The sequence below is a fragment of the Pongo abelii genome, chromosome 7 (assembly GCF_028885655.2).
Source record: "Pongo abelii isolate AG06213 chromosome 7, NHGRI_mPonAbe1-v2.0_pri, whole genome shotgun sequence".
Taxonomy (NCBI): Eukaryota; Metazoa; Chordata; class Mammalia; order Primates; family Hominidae; genus Pongo; species Pongo abelii.
In genome coordinates this window covers 146,008,263-146,021,913 of record NC_071992.2, presented here as the reverse complement: position 1 = coordinate 146,021,913, position 13,651 = coordinate 146,008,263, and the positions used below count along the sequence as shown (strand labels likewise).

Here is a 13,651-nt window from a genome sequence, read left to right as displayed (position 1 = left end):
CTTTATATAACCTCCAGTCCCCTATGATTTTATTTTTAAATGTGCTTTGTTTATATATCACCTATTCTGATAACTCAAACCTTAATTAATTATTTTTTCCAAAGTAAGTGAGCAATATATAGTAAATTTCAAAGACTAATAACACAAAGGTCTAATTTTATTGTAACTTGAGGGAAAGATAAACAAATTTCTGATTATTAGAAGCACACTAATTAAAAAAATTTATATGTGTATATATATGTGTATATATATATGTGTGTGTGTATATATATATATATATATATATATATATATATATATATATATATATGTTTTAGCAACAAGGTCTTGCTCTGTCACCCAGGCTGGAGTGTAGTGGTGGGATCTCAGCTCATTGCAGCCTGGGCTCAAGCGATCCTCCCACTTTTGCCTCCCAAGTAGCTAGTACTACAGGCAAGTCCCACCATACCTAGTTAGTTAAAAAATATATTTTTTTATGTAGAGATGGGATCTTGCTATGTTGACCAGGCTCATCTTGAACTCGTGGACTTACATGATCCTCCCTTCTCAGCCTCCCAAAGTGTTGGGATTACAGGTGTGAACCACCATGCCTGGCCTCAATTTTTTTTTCTTATGTAGAAGGAAATTTGAGGGATGGCTTTGAATGTTAGTGTGGTTAGTCACTCATGGCTCAATTAGACAGGCTCATTTCCATCTGTCTTTCACTCCAGGTGTTATGTATTAACTGAAGTGCTCTTATGATCACGGACATGAAGGCTACTCAAAAAACTTCTTCATTCAGTCTCTTTTTTTTGAGAACACATCAAAAAACTTGAAGATACAGTGACAGAACTTGAAGATACAGAGATGAACAATCTGTATTTTAAAATTCTGAATTCTAAGCTCATTTAATACTGTATTGATTTCTTATGAATAAAAAAATCAAGAAAAATCTGTAAATTAAGAAGCTCACATTGTTAATCATTCATTGAGCACAAACTCTGCATGAGACACTAGGTGCTGGATAATCAATTGAGCACAGTCTCTGCTCTTTAAGAGCTTATAGTTTTGTGAAGGACATTGATAGGTAAACAGTTACTGAAGGGGGTTTTAAGTTTTATGATTAAGAGGCAATATATTGTAGTTCTTGGGTTCAAATCTCGGGTGTACTCCTGGCAATTTGTTTGATCATAGGCAAGTCATTTAGCTTCTCAGTACCTCAGTTTCTTCATCTGTAACACAAAGATAATAATAGTCTCTCACTTACAATGTTATTGAAGGGTTTCCTTGAGAAAACAGTACTTGGCACATAGTAGGTAATCAATAAATGCTGCTGAAGGAATCACATGGACCTAATGGAATATAATGTAGAGGACAGGGTGCTCAAACATAGGGTTTCCTACTTTTCAGAAAGAATCTTTCCTAAAATTTTCTATTGTGATGTAAGAATGATGTTTCCCTCTTGTGTATTAAATTGATCCTCTGTGACGTCTAGTCACTCACACTCCTTTTTTTTTCTTTCTCTCCCTCACTGGATTTCTCAGTGAGTCCAATGAGTCTAACATATTTCTGATTTCACCTAATAGCGGGCATCCATAGCACTGAAATAGAAGCTATTTAGAAAATTAAATAGCCATTGTGCTATTCAATTTCCATTAACAGAGTCATTTGAGGCTTTAATGTTCCTTCAGTTAAGGAGGAAGTTGCAGGTAACGTACTACATTCACTTTGCATATGCAGCTGATGGGGAGTATCAGTAAAGTTATGCAGTCAGCAGTTAGGTATTATGTTAGCATCAATCATAATTTACTAAGCCATGGGAGGACATGGTGATGTTCACATCCCATATAACTGGGTACAATATATTTCTAGCAACCTATGGATAGAGAAGAGAACATATATTCATTTATTTTCTCGTCATTGGGTTGCAAGTATGTGGTATGTGCTAGGCACTATAGTAGACACTAAGGATAATGTAGTAATTGGGACATTTCTCCTCTCATCTCCTACCCTCATAGTAATACAAAGAGACGTCTAGTCCTTACTGTTTGGGGTGACAAAATAAATTAAATGATATTAATTTAATACCTTCTATGTTTACCTTACTTGTAATTTTTCAATTCAATTAAATCTGATTCATTATATTTCAGTTCAGTTCTACGTATCAATTTTTCTTTTTTTTTTTTTTTTTACTATTAACTACAGAGTTTATTTGGATTTTACCATTTTTCCCACTAATGTCCTTTTTCTGCTTCAGGATCCAATCTAGGATGCCATGCTGGACTTACAGCTGTTGCTTTCTTTTTTCCTAACTTTATATTTTGAAATAATTACAGATTCCTAGGAAGTTGTAAAGATAGTGGCCCCATGCACCCTTCATCCAGTTTCTCTCAGTGGTTACATCTTATATGATTATAATACAGTACTCCAATCAAGACTTTGACACTGGTGCAATGTGGGTGGATAGTCCAACATCATTTGTCACATGTATATTTGTGTAACTACCACTGCAATCAAGATAAAGAACTGTCCCATCCCCACAAGGATCTCCCTCCCCACTACCCCCAATCCCTGGCAACCACTAATCATTCATCTCTTACTTTATCATTTCAAGAATTCAACTTATCATTTACTGATCACCTAATCTGATCCACTTTGAAAATGACTAGCTAAAAACCAGGTAAATGTGCCACTGACTTCCAGTAGGCTTGAATCAGGTCAGGGAGTTTCTCTATGTAAAATCCAAGGCCAGACTCTTTGGGTTGCAAGTGACAGAAATGCAACTCCAGCAATTTTAGGCCAAATGGGGAGTTTTGGGGATAGCTCCTGTGACTGAGGAGAATGCAGCATGTATTCAAGCCAAAAGTAAGGGAAACATCACCAAGGTTTGCTTTTCCTACTGTGTTCTCTCTCCTGTCTGTGTACCAGCCTTATCACCTCCTACCTTTGTCTGAATTTTCCACCTGGTAAAGGAACATAGTGCTAGAGTCCCACTTTCCATAGAGTCCTACTTTCCATCACTGGGGAGCAACTCAGACTTTGTCTGTTAGGTCCCTAGTTGTAAAAAACCAGGGAAGTGCTCTGATTGGCCCATCTTGGGTCATCTGCAGTTAATGTCCAATTGGTGAAATGACTGCACTGACTTGCTTTTATAATTATCTGATAAACTCCTCCTGGCATTCACATAGCACTTTGAAATGTGAAAGAGAAGTTCCTAAGTAACTTCTGATTATGTAATAAATTTCTTATCTGATTAAAAATTAATACATATCCACTCTAGGGAATTTAGAGAATAAAATGTAAAAGTATAACCAAGTACAGTCATGTGCTGTATAATGATGTTTTGGTCAATGACAGACCACATATACAACGGTGGTCCCATAAGATTATAGTGGAGCTGAAAAACTATTATTGCCTGGTAACATCATAGCCAGTGTAGTGTCATAGCACAATGCATTACTTGTGTTCATTGTGATGCTGCTGTAAACAAACCTGCTGTGCTGATACTCATGTAAAAGTATAACACATACAATTATGTACAGTATATAATACTTGATAATAAGTGACTATGTTACAGGCTTATGTATTTACTAAACTATATTTTTAATCACTATTTTAGAGTGCATTCCTTCTACTTATGCATCAAAAAGTTAATAGTAAAACATCCTTAAGTAGGTCCTTCAGGAGGTATCCAGAAAAAGACATTGTCATCCTAGGAGATGACTGCTCTATGTGTGTTACTGCCTCTGAGGACCTTCCAGTGGAATAGGATGTGGAAGTGGAACAGTGATATTGATGATCCCGATCCTGATCCTGTGTAGGTCTAGGCTAATGTGTGCATTTGTGTCTTAGTGTTTGACAAAAAAGTTTAAAGGATAAAAAACAATTTTTCAAATAGAAAAAATAGAATAAGGACATAAAGAAAGAATTTTTTTATAGCTTTACAATGTATTTGTGTTTTAAGCTAAGTGTTATTACAAAAGAATAAAAAAGTCTACAGTAGTATATAGTAGTCCTAGGCCTTCATGTTCACTCAGCACTCACTCACTGACTCACCCAGAGCAACTTCCAGTCCTGCAAGTTCCATTCCTGGTAAGTGTCCTATACTGGTGTGCTCTTTCAAAATATTTCATACTGTATTTTTTTCTATATTTTTTCTATTTTTAGGTGCATAAATACTTACAATTGTGTTACAATTGCTTGCACTATTTGGTCCAGTAACATGCTTGTAGCATAAGAGCAATAGGCTATACCATATAGCCTAGGTGTGTAATGGGCTATAGCATGTAGGTTTTTGTAAGTACACTCTATGATGTTTGCACAAAAATGAGAACACCTAACAACACATTTCTCAGAATATGACCCCATCATTAAGCAATACATGACTGTATTTGCAAAGGTAGATTTTAGTATAAATTTTTCTCAACCAAAAAAATTACTATATTTGCTTTTCTGTAATCTGCTCTTTTTCTCTTCCTAATATAGCATGAATGGATTTCCACGTCAAATATTTTCTGACAGTATGACTTTTTAATATGTTCAGTATTTGGTTGTCTGGATATATCAGAATTTAGCCCATTTGTTGCTTTGGATATTGAAGTGGTTTTCCAGTTATTTTTTCCTAGATATTATGGAAATCACTTATTAGCATCCTTCTATTAATAATTACATCTTTGTTCAGGTAATTTATTAGGGTAAAATCCAATTAAAATAGATGTATCAAAGCATAATGCATATTAATATATATTTAAATGTATTTATGTATATATTGCCAAATTGCCTCCTAGGTAAGTTCTATCAGTATTACCTGATACCTTCTGCTGGTTTCTCATGAGCATTCCTGGCAGGAGCAAACATTAGCTGGGGGGCCATGATTAAGGGCAGCTTAAAAGGGAGAAATTGCAGCTGAGGACTGAGCCCCTTTTCTTTTTCAACAAACTGGAGATCACTTATTAATGTAAAGAACAACACCTCATTGTTGGTGAGAAGGACAGCCAAACAATTTATCCATTTCAAAAACGTCTTATTAAGAATATATTGCAAAATAAAACACACACGTGAAAAAGTGCATGATATGGTTTGGCTCTGTGTTCCCACCCAAATCTCATGTGGAATTATAATCCCCAAGTTTTGAAGGTGGGGCCTGGGGTCAGAGGTGATTGGATGATGGGGGCAGATTTCCCCATGCTGTTCTCATGATAGTGAGTTCTCATGAGATCTGATGGTTTAAAAGTGTGTGCCACTTCTTTCTTTGTGTGCACGCTCGCTATGTCTCTCCTCTCTCCTGCCATCATGTGAAGAAGGTCCCTTCTTTCCCTTTGCCTTCTGCCATGATTATAAGCTTCCTGAGGCCTCCTATCATGCTCCCTGTTAAGCCTATAAAACTGAGTCAATTAAACCTCTTTTCTTCATAAATTACCCAGTCTCACATAGCTGTTTATAGAAGTTTGAAAATGAACTAATACAGAAAATTGGTACCAGGAAAGAGGAGCATTGCTATAAAGATACCTGAAAATGTGGATGCAACTTTGGAACTGGGTAATGGGCAGAGGTTGGAACAGTTTGAAGGACTCAGAAGAAAACAGGAACATGAGGGAAAGTTTGAAACTTTGTAGACAGTTGTTGAATGATTGTGACCAAAATTCTGATAGTGATATGGACAGTGGTAGTCCAGGCTGAGGGGGTCTTAGATTGGAGATGAGGAACTTATTGGGAATTGGAGCAAAGGTCACTCTTGCTATGATTTTGCAAAGAGACTAGGGGCATTCTGCCCCTGCTCTAGGGATCTGTGAAACTTTGAACTTGAGAGAGATGATTTAGGGTATCTGGTGGAAGAAATTTCTGAATAGAAAAGCATTCAAAATGTGCCTGACTTCTTCTAACAGCATACAGTCATATGCATTCACAAAGAGATGGTCTGAAATAGGAACTTACATTTAAAGGGGAAGCAGAGCACACAAGTTTGGAAAATTAGCAGCATGACCACGTGATAGAGAAGAAAAACCCATTTTCTGGGGAGAAGTTCAAGCTGGCTTCAGAAATTTGCATAAGTAAAGAGGAGTTGAATGTTAATAGCCAAGACAATGGAGAAAATGTCTTCATGGCATGTCAGAAACCTTTGAGGCAGCCCCTTCCATCACAGACCTGGAGGCCTAGGAGGAAAAAATGATTTCATGGGCCAGTCCCAGGGCTCTGCTACTCTGTGCAGCCTTGGGTCATGGCACCCTATATCCCAGCTGCTCCAGTTCCAGCTGTGGCTAAAGTGGTCAAGGTACAGCCAAGGCAGTGGCTTCAGAGGGTGCAAGCCCCAAGCCTTGATGGCTTACATGTGGTGTTGGGCCTGTGGGTGTGCGGAAGACAAGAGTTGAGGTTTGGGAACCTCCACTTAGATTTCAGAGGATGTATGGAAACATCTGGATGTCCAGACAGAAGTCTGCTGCAGGGGAGGAACCCTCATGGAGAACCTCTACTAGGTCAGTGCAGAGGGGAAATGTGGGGTTGGAACCCTCACACAGATTCCCCACTGGGGCACTGCCTAGTGGAGCTGTGAGAAGTGGGCCACCATCTTTCAGACCCCCAGAATGCTAGATCCAACAACAGCTTGCACCATGCACCTGGAAAAGCCACAGGCACTCAACACCATCCTATGAAAGCAGCCGCAGGGGCTGTCCCCTGCAGAGCAACAGGGGAGGAGCTGTCCAAGGCCTTGGAAGCCCACTCCTTACATCAGCCTGCCCTGAATGTAAGACATGGAGTCAAAGGAGATTATTTTAGAGCTTTAAGATTAATGACTGCCCTGCTGGGTTTTGGACTTCCATGGGGCCTGTACCTCCCTTGTTTTGGCCAATTTCTCCCTTTTGGAAAGGGAACATTTACCCAATGCCTGTACCCCCATTGTATCTTGAAAGTAACTAACTTGTTTTGGATTTTACAGGCTCATAGGTGGAAGGGACTTGCTTTATCTCAGATAGACTTTAAACTTGAACTTTTGAGTTAATGCTGGAATGAGTTAAGACTTTGGGAGACTGTTGAGAAGGTATGTTTATGTTTCGAAATGTGAGAAGAACATGAGATTTGGGAGGGCCCAGGGGCAGAATGATATGGTTTGGCTCTGTGTCCCCACCCAAATCTCATGTGGAATTGTAATCCCCACGTATTAAAGGTAGGGCCTGGTGGGAGGTGATTCGATCCTGGGGGAGGATTTCCTACGTGCTGTTCTCATGGTAGTGAGTAAGTTCTTATGAGATCTCATGGTTTAAAGGTGTGTGGCACTTCCCCCTTCACTCTCTTTCTCTCCTGCTCTGCAATGGGAAGATGTACCTTGCTTCCCCTTTGCCTTCCACCATGATTGTAAGTTTCCTGAGACCTCTCCTGCCATGCCAAACTGTGAGTCAATTAAACCTCTTTTCTTTATAAATTGTCCAGTCTCAGTTATATCTTTATGGCAGTGTGAGAATGGACTAATACAGTGTATAAGACAACTTTTATAAATAATTTAAAAGTGTACATGCATGTAGCTCTATCTACACCTACGGCTATTATGAATGAGAAAATAAATTTCATTTGCTGAGTATCTGTGCCCAAGTATTTCATTCCCAGCATTCCAGAAGTCTATCCTGAGTCCCTTCCAGATCATTCACCTTTCCCTGGAAGTAACTGTTATCATGTTTTCAATGGCAATCACTTCCTTGTTGTTCTTTATTTAAAAAATTATAAATAAGACACATGTTCATGGCAACATAGACAATACAGAAGTTTACAAAGTAAAGAGCAAACACATTCAAAAGCTAGCAGAAGGCAAGAAATAACTAAAATCAGAGCAGAACTGAAGGAAATAGAGACACAAAAAACCCTTCAAAAAATTAATGAATCCAGAAGCTGGTGTTTTGAAAGGATCAACAAAATTGATAGACCGCTAGCAAGACTAATAAACAAAAAAAGAGAGGAGAATCAAATAGATGCAATAAAAAATGATAAAGGGGATATCACCACTGATCCCACAGAAATACAAACTACCATCAGAGAATACTACAAACACCTCTACGCAAATAAACTAGAAAATCTAGGAGAAATGGATAAATTCCTCGACACATACACTCTCCCAAGACTAAACCAGGAAGAAGTTGAATCTCCGAATAGACCAATAACAGGAGCTGAAATTGTGGCAATAATCAATAGCTTACCAACCAAAAAGAGTCCAGGACCAGAAGCATTCACAGCCGAATTCTACCAGAGGTACAAGGAGGAGCTGGTACCATTCCTTCCGAAACTATTCCAATCAATAGAAAAAGAGGGAATCCTCCCTAACTCATTTTATGAGGCCAGCATCATCCTGATACCAAAGCCGGGCAGAGACACAATCAAAAAAGAGAATTTTAGACCAATATCCTTGATGAACATTGATGCAAAAATCCTCAATAAAATACTGGCAAACTGAATCCAGCAGCACATCAAAAAGCTTATCCACCATGATCAAGTGGGCTTCATCGCTGAGATGCAAGGCTGGTTCAATATATGCAAATCAATAAATGTAATCCAGCATATAAACAGAACCAAAGACAAAAACCACATGATTATCTCAATAGATGCAGAGAAGGCCTTTGAGAAAATTCAACAACCTTCATGCTAAAAACTCTAAATAAATTAGGTATTATTTATCTCAAAATAATAAGAGCTATCTATGACAAACCCACAGCCAATATCATACTGAATGGACAAAAACTGGAAGCATTCCCTTTGAAAACTGGCACAAGACAGGGATGCCCTCTCTCACCACTCCTATTCAACATAGTGTTGGAAGTTCTGGCCAGGGCAATTAGGCAGGAGAAGGAAATAATGGGTATTCAATTAGGAAAAGTGGGAGTCAAATTGTCCCTGTTTGCAGATGACATGATTGTATATCTAGAAAACCCCATCGTCTCAGCCCAAAATCTCCTTAAGCTGATAAGCAACTTCAGCAAAGTCTCAGGATACAAAATCAATGTACAAAAATCACAAGCATTCTTATACACCAATAACAGACAGAGAGCCAAATCATGAGTGAACTCCCATTCACAATTGCTTCAAAGAGAATAAAATACCTAGGAATCCAACTTACAAGGGATGTGAAGGACCTCTTCAAGGAGAACTACAAACCACTGCTCAAGGAAATAAAAGAGGATACAAACAAATGGAAGAACATTCCATGCTCATGGGTAGGAAGAATCAATATCGTGAAAATGGCCATACTGCCCAAGGTAATTTATAGATTCAATGCCATCCCCATCAAGCTACCAATGACTTTCTTCACAGAATTGGAAAAAACTACTTTAAAGTTCATATGGAACCAAAAAAGAGCCCACATCACCAAGTCAATCCTAAGCCAAAAGAACAAAGCTGGAGGCATCACACTACCTGACTTCAAACTATACTACAAGGCTACAGTAACCAAAACAGCATGGTACTGGTACCAAAACAGAGATATAGACCAATGGAACAGAGCAGAGCCCTCAGACATAACGCCACATATCTACGACTATCTGATCTTTGACAAACCTGAGAAAAACAAGAAATGGGGAAAGGATTCCCTATTTAATAAATGGTGCTGGGAAAACTGGCTAGCCATATGTAGAAAGCTGAAACTGGATCCCTTCCTTACACCTTATACAAAAATTAATTCAAGATGGATTAAAGACTTAAACATTAGACGTAAAACCATAAAAACCCTAGAAGAAAATCTAGGCATTACCATTCAGGACATAGGCATGGGCAAGGACTTCATGTCTAAAACACCAAAAGCAATGGCAACAAAAGCCAAAATTGACAAATGGGATCTCATTAAACTAAAGAGCTTCTGCACAGCAAAAGAAACTACCATCAGAGTGAACAGGCAACCTACAAAATGGGAGAAAATTTTCGCAACCTACTCATCTGACAAATGGCTAACATCCAGAATCTACAATGAACTCCAACAAATTTACAAGATAAAAACAAGCAACCCCATCAAAAAGTGGGCGAAGGACATGAACAGACACTTCTCAAAAGAAGACATTTATGCTGCCAAAAGACACATGAAAAAATGCTCATCATCACTGGCCACCAGAGAAATGCAAATCAAAACCAAAATGAGATACCATGTCACACCAGTTAGAATGGCAATCATTAAAAAGTCAGGAAACAACAGGTGCTGGAGAGGATGTGGAGAAATAGGAACACTTTTACACTGTTGGTGGGACTGTAAACTAGTTCAACCATTGTGGAAGTCAGTGTGGTGATTCCTCAGGGATCTAGAACTAGAAATACCATTTGACCCAGCCATCCCATTACTGGGTATATACCCAAAGGACTATAAATCATGCTGCTCTAAAGACACTTGCACACGTATGTTTATTGCGGCACTATTCACAATAGCAAAGACTTGGAACCAACCCAAATGTCCAACAATGATAGACTGGATTAAGAAAATGTGGCACATATACACCATGGACTACTATGCAGCCATAAAAAAGGATGAGTTCATGTCCTTTGTAGGGACATGGATGAAATTGGAAATCATCATTCTCAGTAATCTATCGCAAGAACAAAAGACCAAACACCACATATTCTCACTCACAGGTGGGAATTGAACAATGAGAACACATGGACACAGGAAGGGGAACATCACACTCTGGGGACTGTTGTGGTGTGGGGGGAGGGGGGAGAGATAGCATTGGGAGATATACCTAATGCTAGATGACAAGTTAGTGGGTGCAGCGCACCAGTATGGCACATGTATACATATGTAACTAACCTGCACATTGCGCACATGTACCCTAAAACCTAAAGCGTAATAATAATAAATAAATAAATAAAAATAAAGACAAAGAAAAAATAAGACAACTGACAATTAAAAAGCTGTTAGTGATAAGATTAAAAAAAAAAAATTCTCCCAGCACCCAACCTCTTCTCAGAGGTAGCCATTATCATCAGGGTGGTCTATTTCCTCTAGCCCAGTGCTATTCAATAGAACTTTCTGCATTGATGAAGTGTTCTATTTCAGCTCTGTTTAATACAGGAGGAGCTAGCCACATGTAGCTATTGAGCATTTGAAATGTGGCTAGTTTAACTGAGGAACCGACTTTTAAATTTTACTCAATTTAATTTTTTATTCATTTATTTTTTGAGACAGGGTCTCTCTCTGTCACCTATGCTGGAATACAGTGGCGTGATCTCAACTCACTACAACCTATGCCTCCCAGGCTTAGGGGATCCTCCCACCTCAGCCTCCAAAGGAGCTGGGACTGTAAGCGTGCCACCATGCCCGGCTAATTTTTGTATTAGCTGGCTTTGGCAAAAACAGGCTTTTGCAATGTTGCCCAGGCTGGTCGCGAACTCCTGGGCTCAAGCAACCCAGTGCCTTGGTCTCCCAAAGTGCTGGGATTACAGACATCAGCCACCATGCCTGGTCTTAATTTTAATTGATTTAAATTTTAATAGGCACACGTGACTAGTGGTTAGATTGGACAGCACTTTTCTATAATTTTGAAACACTTTTTGTATTCTGGCACACTGATTCCTTACAGTATCTTACACATGAGGAAATGAACATCTCAATGAGATGAGGGACAAGCCCAGGTCTCCAAGACAGCATTTGCAGAAGTCCTTTCTTGATGCCATGACCAGTGCTCTTTCCACATTACCCTTCTAGACATAATCAACAACACTACAAAGGTCATCTGTGCATGTGACTTTTTAAAAACAAGTATTTGTCTCAGCCTACAGTCTCAGCTGGAATTTGAGTAGCCCACTCAGTGTTCTGTGTGGTTTGGTTTCAAAAAAGTGTGGTGTAAGAGCTGATGCTTCTCTTCCTCAGTGACCGTTTTTTCTCTGGGTCTACATCTATTTTTGAAAGCTGAATTATTTTGTAGCTCTGTAGACTTGCGTTATCACCAAAGTGATCTCACCTTAAAAGTTATTATTTATTTCTTTTTTTGAGACAGAAAAATAAAAAAAGGAGAATGGTTTCTGTCTGAGCATGAATTAAGTGGCATATTTAAAAATCATGGTTCATGACCTTCTAATTCTTTGCTGTCAGGTTCGTGTTTGAAAGAGCTTGAGGCAGGGGCCACCAGACCTGAGTCCTGGTCCCAAATCTGCCCTAGTAGCATGCGGGGTAATATAAACTGATAAATAGCTTGGTGAATTGTCGACCCAGGGACTGATAGAAGAGCCCCAGAAGCACTACCTAAACTCCGAGGGTCTAGGTATTTAGTATTTATGGATTAAATTCTGTGCATAATTTCCATTGCTTTTACCACACAATTGAAATTGTCTCCTCCTTAGACAAGAAGGCAGGGGTGGTGTGATACTTATCTTGGTAATCTTAGCTCTTAGCAAAATAACTCACCCAGAGCAGGTATTGAAAAGTGTAGTCCTTGAATGAGACAAGAAAGGAAGGTAGGTAGAAAGGAAGGGAGAAAATACAGGAATGAAAAAAGGTGGGAGGGAAGGAAAGAGAAAACAAGCACTCTTGTTACCAATTAATTACTTTCCATACCTTATCTCATTCTTTAATCACTCCAACAACTGGATAAGTGATATATCTATGGAGAACCTGAGGGTCAGAGAGGTCAAGTAACTTGCTGAAGGCCACACAGCTGCCAAGTAGTGGCATTTCTTCTCTAGTGGCAACTCACCAAGTTAGAATCCAGATTCTCAGATTATTGCTTCCATTTCTAAGGCTGACAAGAATGGAGAAATTAGTGTCTTTGCTGAGTACCTGTGCCCCAAGCAAAGCCCCACAGTTGACCTGAGAAAGACAAAGGTCTCAGATCAGTTCCTTCCTGCAGTTATTTCTCTTCTTGACATCAAGCAAATCTTAAACCAGGTTCCTGGGTTGACATTCTCAAGCATATGGATGTGAAGAGAGGGCAGCTTTCTCAGCTAGGGAAGTATGTTAATTTCACAGAGGCCTTCTCAGCAAGTTGGAGAGGCCATTCTCTGAACCATTTAATCTCATCTTTTGTCTGAATTTAGAATGGATATCTTTTCCCCCTTTAAATGTCACCCTTCTTACAGTCCCTCTTCATCAAACTCTTTGTTGTAGACGATTAGGCCAGGAAGGGAAAAGGTGGCTGCCCAACAGGAAAGGCCAGAGAGGTGGGGTGACCAGTCTCAGGAACCCCTGAACTCCGAGGTTGCATCCCCTATAATGCCGTGTCTGAGGGAGCCTTTATGAAGTCATTGAAAGGAAATGGGCCTGGGGACGGGCGGTGCCCTTCTCACCCACAGTGCTCAGAGGGTCTTGGCTTGCTTCTAATGACTAGGTGGGGAGAGGACACACTTAGCTGGAAGATAACTGCCTGGGACAAAAATGGGATGATGAGAGAGGGTGCAGGATTCCAGCAGTCTTAGGTTTAGCCCCCAGTCCCTGCCTCTTTGGGACATCCCTACCACTCTGCCCCATCCTTTGTAGGGAGCTATATGAACTGACACATAGACAACAAAACCAGTTACATGGTCTTGAGGTCATAATCCAGATCTATAAAGGGTGAGAAATAAGTGACTTATTGAAAAAATTCAAAAAGTGGTAAAATAGGAAAGAGCAGATGTTTCAAGACAGTATAGTAAATTATTTAAGGGCTGTATTGTTACACAGACTGGAGTTTGAACCCAGACTTAACCTTGATGAGACTCCGTTCTCTGCAATGAGTAT

The 13,651-nt window shown here is 39.4% G+C and overlaps 1 long non-coding RNA gene across 2 annotated transcripts in view; it reads left to right on the top strand.

The window, feature by feature from the left end:
- LOC129047545 (uncharacterized) overlaps window positions 1-13,651 on the top strand; it is a 98,987-nt gene that overhangs the window by 20,112 nt on the left and 65,224 nt on the right. Inside the window, exon 4 of one of the 2 annotated variants that reach the window (XR_008509301.1) lies at window positions 711-936. The exons of the other annotated variant lie outside the window; for it this stretch is intronic. This is a non-coding gene — a long non-coding RNA (uncharacterized LOC129047545). Of the gene's footprint in view, window positions 1-710; window positions 937-13,651 lie in introns of those variants that run through there. 2 annotated transcript variants of the gene reach the window in all.